The 19,650-nt window shown below is 38.0% G+C and overlaps 1 protein-coding gene across 7 annotated transcripts in view; it reads left to right on the top strand.

The window, feature by feature from the left end:
• The window catches only part of ANKS1B (ankyrin repeat and sterile alpha motif domain containing 1B), a 1,261,968-nt gene that overhangs the window by 342,833 nt on the left and 899,485 nt on the right, over nucleotides 1-19,650 (top strand). The gene's annotated exons all lie outside the window — the stretch shown is intronic.

Genomic DNA, 19,650 nt, shown 5'->3' with positions numbered 1-19,650 from the left:
AGACATTTGTACCCTGGCTATGGAGTGAAAAGAGCCTTAAACATCACATTTATGCTCTATTCTTTACCATCAGATTGTATTGAAAAAAAAAAAGCTCTAAAGAATTTTGCCAGGTATTGTAAATATTATCAATTTAATAAGATTATAATATCTTTATTGAAAACAATCCACATAATAACCCATATGAACACACACACACACACACACACACACAGCCATAGCCATAGTTGAGTCTTTTTTTTTTTTTTGAGATGGAGTCTTACTCTGCCACCCAGACTAGAGTTAGTGGCGAGGTCTTGGCTCACTGCAATCTCTGCCTCCTGGGTTCAAGTGATTCTCCTGCCTCAACCTTCTGAGTAACTGGGACTACAGGCACACGCCACCATGCCAGGCTAATTTGTATTTTTAGTAGAGACAGGGTTTTACCATATTGGGTTTTACCATATTGCCCAGGCTGGTCTTAAACTCCTGACCTCGTGATTCGCCCACCTCGGCCTCCCAAAGTGCTGGGATTACAGGTGTGAGCCGCCGTGCCCAGCCCACTTGAGTCTTTAGTTGTATAAGTCAATGCAAACATAATTTCTTCCTTTCTTATTGAAATGTGTGATTATTTTGGATACTTGGAGTATTTTTATTTTATTTATTGAGATGCCTATTCACATATCAATAGCACTTTTTACTGGCCTTCCTAAAGTCTTTATATCTTAACTTCCACTTCAAGTCTATGTTACTTATCTTGTAATTGGCAAAAACCAAGCCACCAAATACATATTTAGTAAATTAACATTTTAAAAGTATCCAAGTGGTTCTGGTGTTTTTCGTAAGGGACAACTGGATAGGTAGTATTGGACACAGCAAAATTTAACTTAAGGGCTTTTTTTTACTGATTTTTTAAAAAGCTCTTTCATGCTATACACATATATGACAAGATATTTGTCTTAGGGTTCCATTAGAGCACTGGTCTCCAAGGAAGCCAGAAACTACATTACTTGTAGAGCCTATAGACGTTTGGATTTTCCACACCAGTCAGTAGACTGACAACAGTGGAACCTCTTTCATTTGGCTTGATAACCATCCTATGTAGCATTCTGGCAAATATCTATTTTAATGAATTTGATGGGGTTTGTCTGAAATTCCTCTAGCTGTTTAGAAAACCACCTTTTTAGCATTTGCCTCAAGACTTGAGAAGCTCAGATAGCTAAATAAAAAACTACCTGAAAGCTCAGATAGCTAAATAAAAAACTACCTGAACTTGAGATTAAGAAATTCCTTTAATGAAAATGCAGCAGCTTTCTATGTGTTTGCTGTTAAATCAGATTTCTATATAGTTAGTCATTAGATATTAAAATAAATTTATATGCTGTCTCCTCTCTATTGGAGTTTGTGTCATTGGGTTAATAATTTTTTTTTTTTTTTTTTTTTTTGAGACAGAGTCTTGCTCTGTCGCCCAGGCTGGAGTGCAGTGGCCAGATCTCAGCTCACTGCAAGCTCCGTCTCCTGGGTTCACGCCATTCTCCTGCCTCAGCCTCCCGAGTAGCTGGGACTACAGGCGCCTGCCACCTCGCCCGGCTAGTTTTTTTTTGTATTTTTAGTAGAGACAGGGTTTCACCGTGTTAGCCAGGATGGTCTCGATCTCCTGACCTCGTGATCTGCCCGTCTCGGCCTCCCAAAGTGCTGGGATTACAGGCTTGAGCCACCGCGCCCGGCGGGTTAATAATTTAACCTCTCTGGGGCTTATTTTTCTCAGCCTTGAAATGGAGATGACCCCTGAGCTATCTTTCAACATCAGAATAGTTATGGTCTTATGAGAGGGCTTTAGCTTTTTCCCTCTCCCCCTACAATAAAACTACTACATACTTTGGAAATACTCTGAACCGTAATAATGAATTGAGATATTATTCATATAACTGCTCTGGGAATTGTTTAATTCAATATATAGTTTTATTCTCTTTCTAAATTTTTTCTTCCCAAAACTTTTAAAAGAACCAACATTTGAAATGTGGAAATGGCAAGATATTAGTTCAGTAAGATAGGCAATCAGTGGGGTTAGTACTTATAACTATGCAATTGAAAGTATGGGTCAAATATTTTAAACATAAATCAGTTAATAATGAACATGGCTGTGGTATACAGAATAATTCCCCTGAAAGATATTTACATTCTAATCTCCACAACCTGTGAATATATTTCCTTATGTGGCAGAGGAACTTTGCAGATGTACTTCAGTTTAGGATCTTGAATTGTGGGTGTTATCTGGATTACATGGTGGAGCCGTTGTAATCACAGTGGTTTTTGTAAGAGAAAAGCAGGAGGGTCAGAGTCAGAAGATATGTGATGGTGGAAGTAGAGGTCAGAGTGATGCAGCCATGGACCAAAGGAATGCAAGAGGCCTCTGGAAGCTGAAAAAACAGGAAGTGAATTTTCCCCTTGAGCCTCCAGAAGGAGATAGCCCTACAACACCTTAACTTTAGCCCAGAGAGAATCATTTTAGACTTTGACCTTGAGAACTACGAGAGAATAAATTTGTGTTGTTATAAGCAACTAAGTTTATGGTAATTTGTAATGGTAGCCCTAGGAAACTATTCCACATTTTGGTACCTGGAAGTGGAGTGCTACTGTAACAGATGCATAAAAATACAGAAATGGCTTTGGAATTGGGCATTGGGTAGAAGCTAGAAGAATTTTGAGGAGCATGATATAAAAAGCTTAGATTGCCTTTAACAGAAATATGGATGTTAAAGATTCTGCTAGTAAGGGCTCAGAAAGAAGTGATATAGTAGAGAAAACCTGTATTGTCTTAGAGATTACCTAATTGTCATAAACATAATGTTTATACAAACATGAATGTTAAAGTCACTACTGTAAGGGTTCAGAAGAAAGTGGGGGAAATGGTAGAGAGAACTTGTACGATCTTAGAGAATACCTAAATCATTGTAGAGAGAATGTTAATAAACATATGAATGTTAAAGTTGCTTCTGGTAAGGACTCAGAAATAAATGAGAAACATGTTATTGAAAACCGGAGGAAAGGACATACTTGCTATATAATAGCAGATAGTCTAGAGGAATTATGTTCTATGGTTATGTGCAAAGCAGATCTAGTAGGTGATGAGCTTGGATATTTGGCTGAGTAGATTTCTAGATAAAGTGTTGGAGGTGTGGCCTGGTTTCCTCTTGTTACCTATACTGAAATGTGAGAGGAGGAAAGAGATAAATTGCGGGAAGAACGTTTAAGCAAAAAGAAACCAGGACTTGATGGTTGGAACATTCTCAATCTATCCAGATTGCAAAAAACACTGAAATGTGTAGATTCACCGTCAAGGAGTGTACTTAGAGAGAAAGCTGAAAACATGGCTAGATAACTTGTTTCTAGTGCCTCAGGAGGATCAAAAACTGAGATTATTCAACCACACAGAGGGCTCTTTGAAGAGATTAAGCAAATCTGAATTATGATGAGATGAATTATGCTGAGATGAGATTCAGAGTTGGGATTATCCAGGAAGTTCTTGTGACATACCTGGGAGACCCACAGTGTGTTTTCACGAATGGTTTATTAGCAGAGACTTTGGTAGCTTGGACTTAAAGGGACAGAAGACAAAATGGAAGAAGGCTGTTGGATTCCTGAAATTCTGCAGGCAGGAAATAGGCTTATGAAACTACTGGGTTTGCAAACATAAGTTAACCTTTATGGAATAGGAAGGAGGACTCAGAGGGTGGGGCTGAAGACCGAGAGGGTAGAGCTGAGAACTACAAAGCATTATTCCCAGGGCTTGAAACCTAATGGAGTTTACCCAATTGCAATTCTGAATTGCTTCGGATTGTTGACTCACTTTTTATCTTTCATTTCTCTCTCTTTGGTTGGGGATATCTATAACTGTTCCCCTACACTTGTCATATCATTGAATTTTAGGAGCAAATAACTTTTTATTCCAGTTTCACAGATTCACAGATGCGTCTGACTCATACTTGATTTATATGAGGAGATTTGGGACTTTTGAATTTTTGAGATTTTGAGTTTTAAGTTGATGTTGTGTAATGGGTTAAGATTTATGGGATGTTGAGATGGCATGAATGGATTTTACATGTGGAAGAATGTGATTATTTGGTGTCCAGAGGATGAACTGTGATAAAGACAGCATAATGCTCCTCCCCAAATGTCCAAATTCTAATATCTAGAGCCTGTGAGTATGTCTCTGTATGTAACAAAAGGGACATATATTGTTAACTAAAGGATTTTATGGGAGATTATCCTGGATTATCAATGCATGCCCAGTGTAATTATGAAGGTACTTATAGTGTGATATGATGAGGAAAGCAGAGATTTGAAGATGTTACATTGCTAGCTTTGAAGGTAGAGGAAGAGGCTATGAGCCAAGGAATGCAGGTGGCCCCTTGAAGTTGAAAAAGGCAGGGAACAGATTCTATTCTATTTTTATTTATTTATATATTTACTTATTTGAGATGTTGTCTTGCTCTGTTACCCAGGCTGGAGTGCTGTGATGCCATCTCGGCTCACTGCAACCTCCACCTCCTGGATTCAAGCAATTCTCCTACCTCAGCCTCCTGAGTAGTTGGGATTACAGGCCTGCACCACCATGCCCAGCTAATTTTTTGTGTTTTTAATAGAGATGGGGTTTCACCATGTTGGCCTGTCTTGTCTTGAACTCCTCACCTCAGGTGATTCACCTGCCTCAGCCTCCCAAAGTGCTGGAATTACAGACGTGAGCCACCATGCCGGGCCTAGATTCTCATTTAGAGCCTCCAGAAGTAACCAGCCCTGCTAACACCTTAATTTTAGCCCTGTGAAATGTCTTTTAAACTTTTGATCCAAATAACTGTCAGAAAATATATTTTGTTATTTTAAGCTATAATACTAAGTTTGTGGAGGTTTGTTACAGTGGCTATAAGAAACGGATACAATAGCTACAGAAATTAGGTCAGTAGACATTTCATCTCTCATATATTCATTCTAGGATAATATGCCTGTTGTCTGCATCTAGGCAGAAGATGGGACATACATTTACTTACAGAAAAATGCATTTCAACTTTCCTTCAAGCATTTCTGTGATCTAGATTTTTATCATTTTGTGCAGTTATTTTTATAACTTTTAAAATAAACGAACTATAATTTTGCCTTTGGAAAGCCTCAATTTTTAAATCATTTTAGGAAAGCCTTATGATAATGATGTTAACAATGATGATGTTAATACTGATGTTAGTAACATATCTAACACTTATTGGGTACCTACCACATTCTAAGTGCAGTGATAAGCACTTGACATTCGTTGTCTCGCTTATATTTCACAATAATTCTATGGACTATTTATACTTTCCCATAGTCCCTGTGGACTATTTATACTTTTATAGTTTCCATATCTATTGTGTTTGAGCCAAATTCCATGTGAATATTTGATATAAAATTTTAGAAAATAAACAGGGAATAACTTCTCATAGTAATAATAAGGGTGTATAGTGTCTACTGTTCAATATTTTTTGCTATGGCATTTCACTGTTAAAGAGGAAATCAGTAATTGCTTATGTCACTCTTATCTAGAGTATATTCAATTGATATCATTTTGATATTGATATCAATGATATTGGTTATCATGTTGTATTATGCTTACAGAGTGGGTGAGCTGCTAAACATATTTGTTATTTATTGGCCAAATTAAAAAAAAATGATGGTTTGATAAGCATCTTAGTTCATTTAGAATCTCTTCCCATTTCCTATTCTTTTATACATCTTTCCATCCATTTGTTTCACAGATGTTTATTGAGCGTTTGTTATATGTATGGCATAGAACAGTGAGCAATATAAACATCACACCCTCCTCATACCTATTTATAATTTTGTGCCAGGTACTGTAAATGATACAAAATCGGAATTATGTGTGGTTTCTGCTCTGAGAAACCTTATAATTTAGTTAAAGTAATTGCCCTGATTGTTATTTGTTGGTCGTAAAATCTTGGGCAAGTAACTCACCCTCTGCTTTTTCTTCTTTAAAATGCAGAGGCTAGTTCCTGTTTGTTTGTAGGATTGTTATGAAGCTCTTTCAATATAAATGCAAGATTCTCTATAAATTGTTTACTATACAAATGCAATTTTTTTATTGTTTTGTCTGTGGCCTCCAGAGACATCACTCTGTCAGTTTTGGTAGGATTGGCAGGTTAAACAACAGTATGTATAGTATAAACCAACCTCATATAATAAGTGCCTTCTAATATATGCAATGTTAATTTGTATGTGCTCAGAAAATCTGAAAGTATGTATATTATGCTGCTATAGTGGTTATTTCTAAGGCTTAAGATTCATGGGAGACTTTAACTTCCTGCTTTATATACTTAAACATTGAATTATTTATGACAAGCAGATCTAATTTTTCTAATAAAGATTTTATAAATTCTGAAAAAATAAATGCCATAAGTTGTAAAAAGTCATAATGACTCATTATGACACCATGAGTTTCTGTAGAATAGTTTCCAAGTTATTGCTTGCATCTGTCCATTCATTACTCATTCAATCAATTTATCCATTGATCCATTTATCCATTGATCCATTCATCCATCCATCTACCTACCTATTCATTCATTCATTTTTCATTTCAATCCATACCTGTCTTAGTCCATTTTGTGCTGCTGTAACAGAATACTACAGACTGGGTAATTTATAAAGAAAAGAAATTTACTTCTCACATTTCTGGAGACTGGAAAGTCTGATATCAAGGTGCTGGCATCTGGCGAGGGCTTTCTTCCTACATCATCCCAAGGCAGAGGGTAAGAGAGGGCAAGAGAATGAGAGATGGTTGAACTTATCCTTTCATAGCAAACACACTCCATTAGTAATGACATTTATCCATTCATGAAGGCAAAGTCCTCATGGTCTAATTATCTTTTAATAGTCTCCTCTTTTAATATTATTAAAATAGCAGTCAAATTTCAACATGAGTTTTGCGGGGAGACACTCAAACCATAGCAACATCATTTTAGGTATTTTTGATTCACTTGTCTTGAATCATCACAATTGCTCTACAGGGAGGATAAAGTAGGGACAGCTGAAGACAGTATGGAATGAATTGTTTGTATGATCGTTTTTGTCTGACTTATTTTAATTAATTAATTTATTTATTTTGAGATGGAGTTTTGCTCTGTCGCCCAGGCTGGAGTGCAGTGGCACAATCTTGGCTCGCTGCAACCTCTGCCTCCTGGGTTCAAGTGATTCTCCTGCTTTGGCCTCCCAAGTAGCTGGGATGATAGGTACTCACCACCACTCCTAGCTAATTTTTGTATTTTCAGTAGAGATGGGGTTTCACTGTGTTGGCCAGGATGGTCTTGAACTGCTGACCTTAGGTGGTCTGCCCACCTTAGCTTACCAAAGTGCTGGGATTACAGATGTGAGCCACCATGCCCGGCCTATCTGACCATTTTTGTTAAGAGGTTGTTCTAGTAAGTTCTCACTCTGCTATTAAGAACTGCCCGAGACTGGATAATTTATAAAGGAAAGAGGTTCAATTGACTCACAGTTCCGCTGGGCTGGGGAGGCCTCAGGAAACTTACAGTCATGATTGAAGGGAAGCAAACACATCCTTCATATGGTGGCAGGAGAAAGAAGTGCCGAGCAAAGGGGGAAATGCTCCTTTTAAAACCATCAGATCTTGTGAGAACTTATTCACTATTATGAGAACAGCAGGATGGGGGTAACTGCCACCATGATCCAATTGTCTCCAGCTGGGTCCCTCCCATGACATGTGGGGATTGTGGGAACTAAAATCCATGATGAGATTTTGGTGGGGACACAAGCAAACCATATCATTCCACCCCTGGTACCTCCCAAATCTCATGTTCTCACATTTCAAGTCAATTTTGCCTTCCCAGCATTCCCCCAAAGTCTTAACTCATTTCAGGATTTACTCAAAAGTCCATAGTCCAAAGTGTTACCTGAGTCAAGGCAAATTTCTTCTGCTTATGAGCCTGTAAAATCAAAAGCAAGTTAGTTACTTCCTATATACAATGGGGATACAGATACTGGGTAAATACACCTGGTTTCAAAAGGGAGACATTGTCCAAAACAAAGGGGCTACAGGCCCCATGCAAGTCTGAAATACAATAGGGTAGTCATTAAACCTTAAAGTTCTAAAACAATCTCTACTAGGTAGTGTCCCAGTGGTGACTCTGTTTGGGAGCTCCAACCCCACATTTCCCTTTCACACTGCCCTATCAGAGGTTCTCCATGAGGACTCTACCCCTGCAGCAAACTTCTGCCTGGACATCCAGGCATTTTCCACACATCCTCTGGAATCTAGGCGAAGGTTCCCAAACCTCAATTCTTGTCTTCTGTTGGACCTGCAGGACCAACACCACATGGAAGCTACCAAGGCTTGGGGCTTGCACCCTCTGAAGACATGGTCCAAGCTGTACCTTGACACCTTTTAGCCAGGGCTGGAGTGGCTGGGATGCAGGGTGCCAAGTCGTGAGGCAGCATACAGCAGAGGGACCCTGGACCCAGCTCAGGAAACTATATTTTCCCTCCTAGGCCTCAGGACCTGTGATTGGAGGGGCCGCTGTGAATGTCTCTGACATGCCCTGAAGACATTTTCCCCGTTGTCTTGGTGATTAACATTTGGTTCCTCATTACTTATGCAAAGTTCTGCAGTCACTTGAATTTCTCCCCAGAAAATGGGTTTTTCTCTTCTACCACATTGTCAGGCTGCAAATTTTCCAAACTTTTATGCTCTCCTTCCTCTTGAATGCTTACTGCTTAGAAATTTCTTCCACTAGATGCCCTAAATCATCTCTCTGACATTCAAAGTTCCACAGATTTCTAGGGCAGGAGCAAAATGCTACCAATCTCTTTGCTAAAGCATAGCAAGAATCACCTTTATTCCGGTTCCCAAAAAGTTCCTCATCTCCATCTGAGAACACCTCAGCCTGGACTTCATTGTCCATATCACTATCAACATTTTGGCCAAAGCCATTCAACAAGTCTCTAGGAAGCTCCAAACTTTCCCATATCTTCCTGTCTTCTGAGCCCTCCAAGTCTCTAGGAAGTTCCAAACTTTCCCACATTTTCCTGTCTTCTTCTGAGTCCTCCAAACTGTTCCAACCTCTGCCTGTTACCCAGTTCCAAAGTCACTTTCACATTTTCACGTATCTTCATAGCAGTCCCCTACTCTCTGCAGTACCAATTTACTATATTAGTTCATGGCAGAAGGGGAAACAAATAATGTCTTTCTTCACATGGCAGCAGGAGAAAGAAGTACCATGCAAAGGGGGAAAAAATACCCTTATAAACCATCAGATCTCATGAGAACTCACTAACTATCATGAGAAAAGCAGGATGGGGGTAATCACCCCCAAGATTTAATTACCTCCCACCAGGTCCCTCCCATGACACATGGTGTATTAGGGTTCTCTAGAGGGACAGAACCAACAGGATCTCTCTCTCTCTCTCTCTGTCTGTGTGTGTTTGTGTGTGTATATATATATATATATATATATTTAGATGTTTGAGGTAATTGTATTTTTTTCTCATGTGAATCAAATTATTTTTACTTCTCATATTTTTTAAGTAATTGATTTTGAAGTATATTTTAAAACATTAAATCTTATTACTAGTGGATGCCATATTTGGAAATTCACTTATTTGCTAAAATTTGTGATCATAAATGGTTGTTTTCATGGTTCTTCTCATTCATATATATAAATATATATATTTATAGATATATGTATAGATATATATTTATACATAGATACATTTATGAGTTGCTTTTCTTCTTAGAAATTCAATATTTAAAAAAATTGTCTCAAATTGCCAAAATCTGTTAAGGATCCATAAAAGACAGTGGCTCCCAAATAGATGTTCAAATCTAGAGTCACTCCTCTTGCCGGGATCCCCAGTGAGCTGGAATCGGCCCTGGGTGCTCATTTCCACCTCTCATATGTATAAATATATATCTATACATATATCTATAAATATATACATATATCTATAAATATATATATATTTATAGAAAGGGGAGCTTATTAAGGAGTGTTACACTCACATGATCACAAGGTCCCACAATAGGCCATCTGCAAGCTGAGGAGCAAGGAATCCACTCTGAGTCCCAAAGCTGAAGAACTTGAAGTCTGATGTTTGAGGGCGGGAAGCATCCAGCATGAAAGAAAAATGTAGGCTGGGAGGCTAAGCCAGTGTTTTCTTTTCACGTTCTTCTATCTGCTTTTATCCTAGCCACACTGGCAGCTGATTAGATTGTGCCTACCCAGATTAAGCGTGGGTCTGCCTTTCCCAGCTCACTGACTCCAGTGTTAATCTCCTTTGGCAACACCCTCACAGACACACCCAGGAGCAATACTTTGCATCCTTCAATCCAATCAAGTTGTCATTCAGTATTAACCATCACACATGGGGATTATGGGAGCTACAATCCAATATGAGATTTGGGTAGGGACACAGCCAAACCATATCAGAGGTATCAATTATTATTATTACTATTTTTTTGAGATGGAGTCTCACTTGGCTGCCCAAGCTGGAGTGCAGTGGCACGATCTCAGCAAACTCCACCTCCCAGGTTAAAGCGATTCTCCTGCCTCAGCCTCCCGAGTAGCTAGGACTGCAGGCATGCACCAACATGCCCAGCTAATTTTCTTTTTTGTATTTTTAGTAGAGACAGAGTTTCACTATGTTGGTCAGGCTGATCTTGAACCCCTGACCTCAAACTATCCACCCGCCTCGGCCTCCCAAAGTGCTGGGATTACAGGTGTGAGCCACCATGCCCAGCCATCATCATCACTGTTGACTAAAGTCAGATTTTCCTGAATATTAGTGAGAGAGAACTTTTGTTTCCCTTTAGATGTTTGAGGCAATTGTATTTTTTTCTCATGTGAATCAAATTACTTTTACTTCTTATGTTTTTCAAATAATTGATTTTGAAGTGTATTTTAAAACATTAAATCTTATTACTAGTGGATGCCATATTTTAAAATTCACTTATTTGCTAAAATTTGTGATCATAAATGGTTATTTTCATGGTTCTTCTCATTCATGGACATGCACAGAGCAGTGAAAAATTGCACATGTTCCCAGTCGAGTCCCAGTTGAGGTTGAACAAGACAACACTCTGCCTTCTTGTTTCAGTTCCCATATTGTAAACAAGAAACAAGTGTCCTTTTCATATTATATTTAATGCCACTTTTTAAAAAAAAAATTTTTGTGGTTTTCCTTGGGCATTTCACTGTTTAAAATGGCCTCCAGTGTAGTGCTGAAGTACTTTCTAGTGTTTCTAGAGGCATAGGAAACACTAGTGATGTACCTTATGGAGAAAATCTGTGTGTCAGATAAGCTTCACTGAGACATGAGTTGGAACTCATGGCTGTGAGTTCAATGTTAATAAATCAAAAACATATGTTAAATAAGTTGTCTTTAAACAGAAGCATATTCAAAACAAGATTTTGTATTGATCAGTTGATAAAAATATTGTGACCAGAGGCTCCAGGAATCTAAACCTTCATTCTCTTAGGAGCAATGATTTAGTATTTACTTATTTGGTGTTCGTGGTGGCTTTATTGAATAAAATTACTGTGAAAGCAAGAATTGACTGTATATTCTAGACCAAACAGAATTCTATATTCTAGACTGTATATTCTAGACCAAATATATTTAACAGACTTCGTCTGTTAAAAATATTTTAAAAGTATTTTTCCAGCCTGTTTCTTGGTATTTATTTTTTTTATGGTGTAAAAGTTTTAATTTTTATGAAGTGTTCTATCTGTGTATTTACTTAAGGCTTCTGGATTTTGTATCTTGCTTAGTCTGACTTTGACCAGCCCCACAATTATAAAATATTTTACCTTATTTTCTTCATATAATTTTATTTATTTTCAGATTTATAATTTATCTATGGTTCCTTCCTACTCCCAAATTAATGATCAGTTGTCCTAGCATCATTTATTGAATAATCCATCTTCCTCTATTGATTTTAAATGTTACATTTGCATAATTACCCTATTGAACTTTAAAAAAATTGTGAAGATACACATAACATAGAATTTTCCATATTAACCACTTTTAAAGTCTACAGTTCAATAGTGATAAGTGTATTCATGTTATTATCTAATCAATCTCAAAGCTTTTTTATTATGGAAATCTGAAACTCTGTACCCATTAAACAAAACTTTCTATTTATTCCTCCCCCTATCTCTCAATGGCAACCACCATTCTACTTGTTATTTCTGTGAATTTGACTACTCTAGGTACCTCAAATAAGTGGAATCATACAATATTTATCTTTTTGGGACTGGCTTATTTCACTTAGCATAATGTTCTCAAGATTCATCTATGTTGTAGCATATGACATGATTTTTCTTTTTAAGGCTGAATAATATTCCATGTGTGTATTACCATATTTTGTTGATCCATTCATTTGTCAATGGACACTTACGTTGCCTCCACCTTTTGGCTGTTGTGAAAAATGCTTCTATAATATGGATTTGGAAATATCTCTTTGATTCTGCTTTTAATTCTTTTGGATGCACACCAAGCAGTAAAATTTCTGGATTTTATGGTAATTCTATTTCTAATTTTAAGAGGAACTGCAATGCTGTTTTCCACAGTGGCTGCATCATTTTAAATTTGCACCAATGATACACAAGGATTCCAATTTCTTCACATCATAGCCAACACTTAATTAGCTTTTTTGATAGTAGCCATCTTGATGGTTGTGAAGTAACATCTCATTGTGAATTTGATTTGCATTTCCCTAATGATTAGTGATGTTGGGCATATTTTCATGTGCTTGTTGACCATTTGTATATCTTCTCTGGAAAAGTGTCTCTTCAAGTCTTTTTTAACTGAGTTATTTTGTTGAGTTGTAGGAGTTTCTTATATATTCTGGCTATTAATCATTCTATATATGTGATTTAAAAGTATTTTCTCCAATTTCATAGATTGCCTTTTTACTCTGTTGATGTGTCCCCTTGATGCACAGAAGTTTTAAAGATTGATGTAGTCCAATTTATCTAATTTTTACTTTTGTTGCCTGTGCTTTTAGTGTTATTATAACCCAGCAATCATTGCCAAATCCGACGTCATGAATCTTTTCTGTTTTCTTCTAAGAGTTTTACAGTTCTAAATTTTACCTGTTGAGATTTTGATTGGAAGAATAGCAAATTTAGAGATTATTTAGGATAAAATTAGCATTTTACAACATTTAATATTTTACTCAGGGACATGGTATAAATTTCTGTTTCCAAGTCTCTTTTTATGCTGTTAAGTAGATATATTAGCCTATTTTCTGTTGCTTATATCAGAATACTTGAAACTGGGTAATTTGTAAAGAAAAGTAATATATATTTTATCGTTCTGAGGCTGAGAAGTCCAAGGTCAAGGGGCTGCATCTGGCGAGAGCCTTCCGAGAACTCTGTAGAGACCTAAGGTGGTGCAGGGCATCACATGGTGAGGGGGCTAAATGTGCTCTCTCAGGTCTCTCTTCCTCTTCTTATAAAGCCATCAGTCCCACTCCCATGATAGCCCATTAATCTATTAACTAATTCATCTATTAATTGATGAATGTATTAATCCATTCATGAGGGCTCTGCTCTCATGATCGAACACCTCTTAAATGCCTCTTCTCTCAATACTGCCACATTGGAGATTAAATTTCAACACGAGTTTTGAAATGGGAAAATATTCAAACCATAGTATTTTGCTTCTGGCCCTCCAAAACGCATGTCCTTCTCACATAAAAATCCATTTCTTCCACATCGTAGCCCCAAATTCTTAACTTGTTCCAGCACCAACCCAAATGTCCAAAATTCATAGTCTTATGATATCAGAATAAGCTATCTACATGCAAGATACAGTGGTGTTATACAGGCATATGGTAGACATTTCCGTTAGAAAAGGAAGACACAAGCCAAAAGAAAGGAGTAACAGGCTCCAAAAAAGTCTGAAACCCAAGAGGGCGGACATTAACTCTTAAGGGTGAGGAATAATCTCCTCTGACTCCATGACTAGCATTCTGCAAAAACCGATGTGAGTGTTAAGTCCCCAAGGCCTTGAAAAGCCCTCCTGGACTTAGCCATGCTTCAGCTCTCCCCGACTGGGATTGTATGCTGGCAGCTATTTAGTTCTGGCATTTTGGTGGTGGTTTTGCTCCTATGGCTCCATTAGGCACTGCCCTATGCAGCGGGGATTCTGTGCAGCAGCTCCGACCCCACATTTCCCCTTTTTCTTGCTCTAGTGGGGGCTCTCTGTGCTCACTCCTTTCCTGTAACAAGTCTCTGCCTGAGCCCCCAGGCTTTTGATGACATTCTTTGAAATCTGGGTGGAGGCTGCCAAGCCTCCACAGCTCTTGTTTTCTGCAAGCCTACAGAATTAGCATTATGTGGATGTTGCTACAGTTTATGACTTACACCATCAGGAACTGTGACATGATCTGCACCTGGGGCCACTTGAGCCATGCCTGGGCATCCATGGAGCACCGAGCAGGGGTGTGGGGAGCAAAGTCACAAGTTGGCCCTGGGCAATGAGCCTGTGGAGTGCACCCCAGGCCTGTTCCGTGAAACCACTCTACTCTCCTCAGCCTTTGAGCCTGTGATGGGAGAGCCTTGAAGATTTCTGAAATGCTTTCAGGGTCTTTCTTTCATTTTCTTGAGGAATAGCCCCTGGCTCCCTTCTGTGTGTAGTAATCTCTTTTGCAAGTGGTCACTGGGCTACACTCTTGGTTTCCTCTCCTGAACACATTTTTTCATTCTTTGTGTGGTTAGGCTGAGCGTTTTCCAAATCTTTCCATTTTCCTTCTCTCTTGATTATAAATTCTTTATTTAAATTATTATTTGCTTTCAATTCTCAGTGTAAGCAGCCAAAAGTAACCATGCAGCTCCTTTTATGTTTTGCTTAGAAATTTCTTCTGCCACATACTCTAGTTCATCACTGTTGAGTTCTGCCTTCCCTAAAGCCCTCAGCATGAACATAGTTCAGCCAAGTTCTTTGCCCATTTATGACAAGAATGACCTTTGCTCTGGTTTCCAATCCCTTGTTCCTCAGTTACATTTGAAACTTCATCAAAATGGCCTTTACTGTGCATATTTCTATCAGCACTCTGGTCATGAGTACTTAACCAATCTCTAAGGAGTTCCAAACTTTCCCTAGTTGTCTTGTCTTCTAAGCCCTCACCAGAATCTAGGCTTTTTCTAGCCTGCTCCTCCAAATTCTTCCAGCTTCTGCCCACTACCTAGTTCCAAAGCTGCTTCCACAATTCTAGTTATTCATTATCAGCAACACTCCACTTCTCGGGAACAATTTTCTATATTAGTTCATTTTCTGTTACCTATAACAGAATACCTGAAACTGGGGAACTTATGAAGAAAATAAATTTGTATTTTATGGTTCTGGAGGCTGAGAAGTCCAAGGTTGGATAAATCTGTTCCCGTGCTGCTAATAAAGACATACCCGAGACTGGGTAATTTATAAAGGAAAGAGGTTTAATTGACTCACAGTTCCACATGGCTGGGGAGGCTTCACAATCAAGGTGAAGGGCAAATGAGGAGCAAAGTCATGTCTTACGTGAGACATGAGGCAAAAGAGCATGTACAGGGGAACTCCCCTTTATAAAACCATCAGATTTCTTGAGACTTATTCACTATCATGAGAACAGCATGGGAAAGACCAGCTCCCATGATTCAATTACCTCCCAGTGGGTCCCTCCCATGACACATGGGAATTATGGGAGCTACAATTCAAGATGAGATTTGGGTGGAGGCACAGCCAAACCATATCAAAGGTCAAGGGGCCAGAGCTGGTGAGAGCCTTTTTGCTGGTAAGGACATGCTGTAGAGTCCCAAGGCAACGCAGGGCATCACACAGTGAGTCTGGCTCCTGTTACTCCCCACTGGGAAAGGGAATAAGTGAGAAAATATTTTCTCTTAAAGATCTTCCTTGAGAAAAGTGATTACAACTGAAAGAATAATAATTCCGTTAGATGTGTTTTAAGAGGGCATGCCTGATGCTGTTCTACAGCATCTCTCATAAACATCCTTTTAAATGAGAAAACTCAGTTGCAGAGAAGTCAATTAGCTTGTTGTGGTGACACAGTTATAAAGTAGCAGAGGTGAATATTTCACCTCAGGTCTCTTTGGTCCTAAAGCCCAGAGTCCCCTCTTTTTCTTTTTCTTTATTATTCAATCATATCTAAGAGAAGGGTATTGTTCACATCTTTAGATGTTTCTTCAGCAAAAATATGGAAATGGGTTGACCAGTCCCCTTCTCCCATGGAAACAGGGATAACTGATTACAACAGAGATATCTGATAAGTGTGAATGCATCAATGCTTGTATTAGAGAATGGATTAATGAGGTTTCAAATTATTTTAGTGTCTTCAGCAATTTCTATTGTAGCTTATTCTGATTGGAATCCTAGCTACCATTAGAAACAAATTCTGTATTTACATATAAAAGTATGCTTCATATTTCTGTATTTTTCTCTGCTATTTTAGTTGTGTAGGTTATATTTTCATTTCTTGTCCTATCTGATATTTCATTGTTCAGCTGCTGAACATCTGTTGCTTTCATTTGTAAGTACAGTTCAGTTTCATGAATTAGAAAAATACACCTAGGATTTTTTAAAAAATGGAATTTAGCATGTATTATAGAACAAGACAGGTAGATCTAAATTTTAACCTTAGTTTTGCAACTTACAACGTATGTACCTTTTGTCAGTGATATAACCTATTATTTTTTCATTGCCTGTAAAAGAGGGAACTTATACCTACCGTGAAGGATTGGTATAAAAATTAGAGAATGTTTTTAAAGCATATAGCATAATGCCAGAACCATATGAGGCTCTCAATAAACGATAGTTATTTATATTTTGCTCCCCTTAAAAAGGTATACCATTTTACCTTTTTAATAAGTTATCCACTCTCTTATTTTAATATCTCCAGGAATGAAAGCATCTTCTATACAGTCCCAGCTTTAACAAATATAAGCTGTGTGACCTCAGAAATTAATTGGTTTGAGTCTTAATTTCACCATTTGTAAAGTGAGGATAGTAACAGCACTTACATCCTAGAGGTGTAGTGAGGAATAATGGCATATACTATTTATATTAAGTGTTTATAATAGTGTTGAGCTCGCAGCAAATGCTCAATAAGTGTTACCCAGTAGTGTAAGTAGTACTAGTAGAATACCTCCTGGTAGTATTATATTCCAAGTCACTTAGTACATTTTTTCCACAGGAAAAGTTGTTCAAATTTTTTTCTCATATGTGATGATCAATTATATTGAAGAATACAATTCAGTATGAATTAACTTCTAACTTAGTTTTGAGGGATGAGAGAGACCCTCTTATATTATTTTATACTCAGAAAAGGAAAGAGAAGCGAAACTAAAGGCAGGTAGCCCGGCACCTAGGAACCAGACTTGAAACCAGGCCTGGGCCTGCCTGACTTAAGCCTGGTAGTTAAAATTCGACCCCTGACCTAGCAACTGATGTTATCTATAGATTCCAGACATTGTATGGAAAGACATTGTGAAACCTCCCATTCTGTTCTGTTTCACTCTGACCATTAGTGCTTGCAGCCCCTGTCACGTACCCCTGCTTGGTCAATTGATCACGACCCTCTCATGGGGACCCCCTTAGAGATGTGAGCCCTTGAAAGGGACAGAAGTTGAGCACCTGACAAGCTCGGCTCTTGAGACAGGAGTCCTGCCGATGCTCCCGGCTGAATAAACCTCTTCCTTCTTTAACTCGATGTCTGAGGAGTTTTGTCTGCGGCTTGTCCTGCTACAGTTTAATGAGGCTGCAGTTTTTCAGCCAGCAACCTATGTTAGCTACCTACCAGCCAGCTACCCTTATAAGCTCTTAATAAATTCTTGTTGAGTAAATGAATGGTCTATGGCAAAGGTCTGCAACTCTGTAAAAGGTTAGATGGTAAATATTTTGGGTTTCGAGTGCTGTATGGCCTCTGTCACATTGCTTAGTTCTGCTATTGTAGCATGAGCCATAGATAATATGAAAATGAATGGACATAGCTGTGTTTCAATAAGATCTCATAAAAACAAGTGGTAGGATGGATTTTTGTTGAAGTTTGCTGACATCAGGTGTACAAAATAAATAAATTAGAATCCTAATACTGATAATAAGATCCACATCAATATGTACTATGATTTGAATGTCCTACCTATTAAGTATTAAGAGGTAGAACCATTAAGAGGTGATTAGGTTACCAGGGCTCTGCCCTCATGAATGCATTAATGCTATTATTGCAGGAATGGGTTCCTGATAAAATGTAAGTTTGGCTCCCTCTGCTCTTGCTGTCTCACCATGTGATGCTTTCCACCATGGGATAACACAGCAAGAAGGCCCTCACAAGATGTGGACCCCTTGACTTTGGATGTTCCATCCTCCACAACTGTGAGCCAAATAAGTCTCTAATTTTTGAATAGATTACCCAGTCTTAAGTGTTCTGTTATATTAATAGCAACACAAAAAAGATTAGGGCAATAAGGGTCTATTTGGAAATATTTTCAGGTGATAAAATGTTTTATCCTGTACAGAAAAACGAAAGCTTAGAAAAAAGGCAACAATGCTGTGGACAGTAATTTAAAAAGTATTTTTCACATGTAACCATAATCCAGAGTGCAAGTTTTCAAACTTTTAAGCTCAAAGCTCAAAATTCCACAGAGATTTTTTTTAGATGTTTAACTTAAACACATTTCTGAGAAAAAGAAACCAGATTAAGGTTGGTATAGAACCACTGTGGATTTTTAGAAACTAATTTCTAAATGAGATGTGGTCAGGAACTGTATAATGACATTTCAGTCAGTGAAGTGCTGTGTATATGATGATGGGCTCATAAGATTATGATGTATTTTTACTGCACCTTTTCCATGTTTAGACATGTTTAGATATACAAATGGTTAACACTGTAGACAATTGTCTACAGTATTCAGTATAGTAACATTCTGTGCAGGTTTGTAACCTCGGAGCAATAGGTTGTACCATGTAGCCTAGGTATGTAGTAGGCTGTACCATTTAGGTTTGTGTAAGTGTACTCAGTGATGCTCATACAATGATGAAATTACCTAATGACACATTTCTCAAAATGTATCCCCATCCTTAAATGATGCATGACTGTACATTCTTTGTGGAATGTGAGATGGGTACTTCTTCCAAATGTCAGTGAGCAAGTAGTTGGTGCAAAACTATTAATTTTATAAACTTTAAGGTCCAACTCAAATGCTATTTCCTTCCTAAAGTTTTATTTAATGCTCTCCACCAGAAATAACCCCCTTTCTCTTAACATGCAAAGAATTTATTTTTGATAACTGTGGCTTTCTGCCTTTTATTGTAGCTGTTTATATACATGTTTTATCTCTTCTTTTAGATGATAACATTTGTTTCTGACAAATGTTTATGATCTCCAGCACATTCTGCTGTGTGCATTGCATGCAGCAGGCCCTCAGGCTATGTTTGTTGAATTCTGGTTTCCTTTGGTGTCATTGTAGGGAGATATGCTGGAATAGTGTAAAAAGCACCTTTGCTTTTTGGCAAATGTGAGTTCTTTGGTAGTCTGGGTACCAATTCTGACTTTATCACTTGTTAACAATATGCTCCATTTCTCTGAATCGCCCTCCATTTCCCCATCTGTAAAAT

The sequence above is a fragment of the Theropithecus gelada genome, chromosome 11 (assembly GCF_003255815.1).
Source record: "Theropithecus gelada isolate Dixy chromosome 11, Tgel_1.0, whole genome shotgun sequence".
NCBI lineage: Eukaryota > Metazoa > Chordata > Mammalia > Primates > Cercopithecidae > Theropithecus > Theropithecus gelada.
Note: the sequence above shows the minus strand (reverse complement) of the source record. Positions and strands in the feature narration are given on the sequence as shown.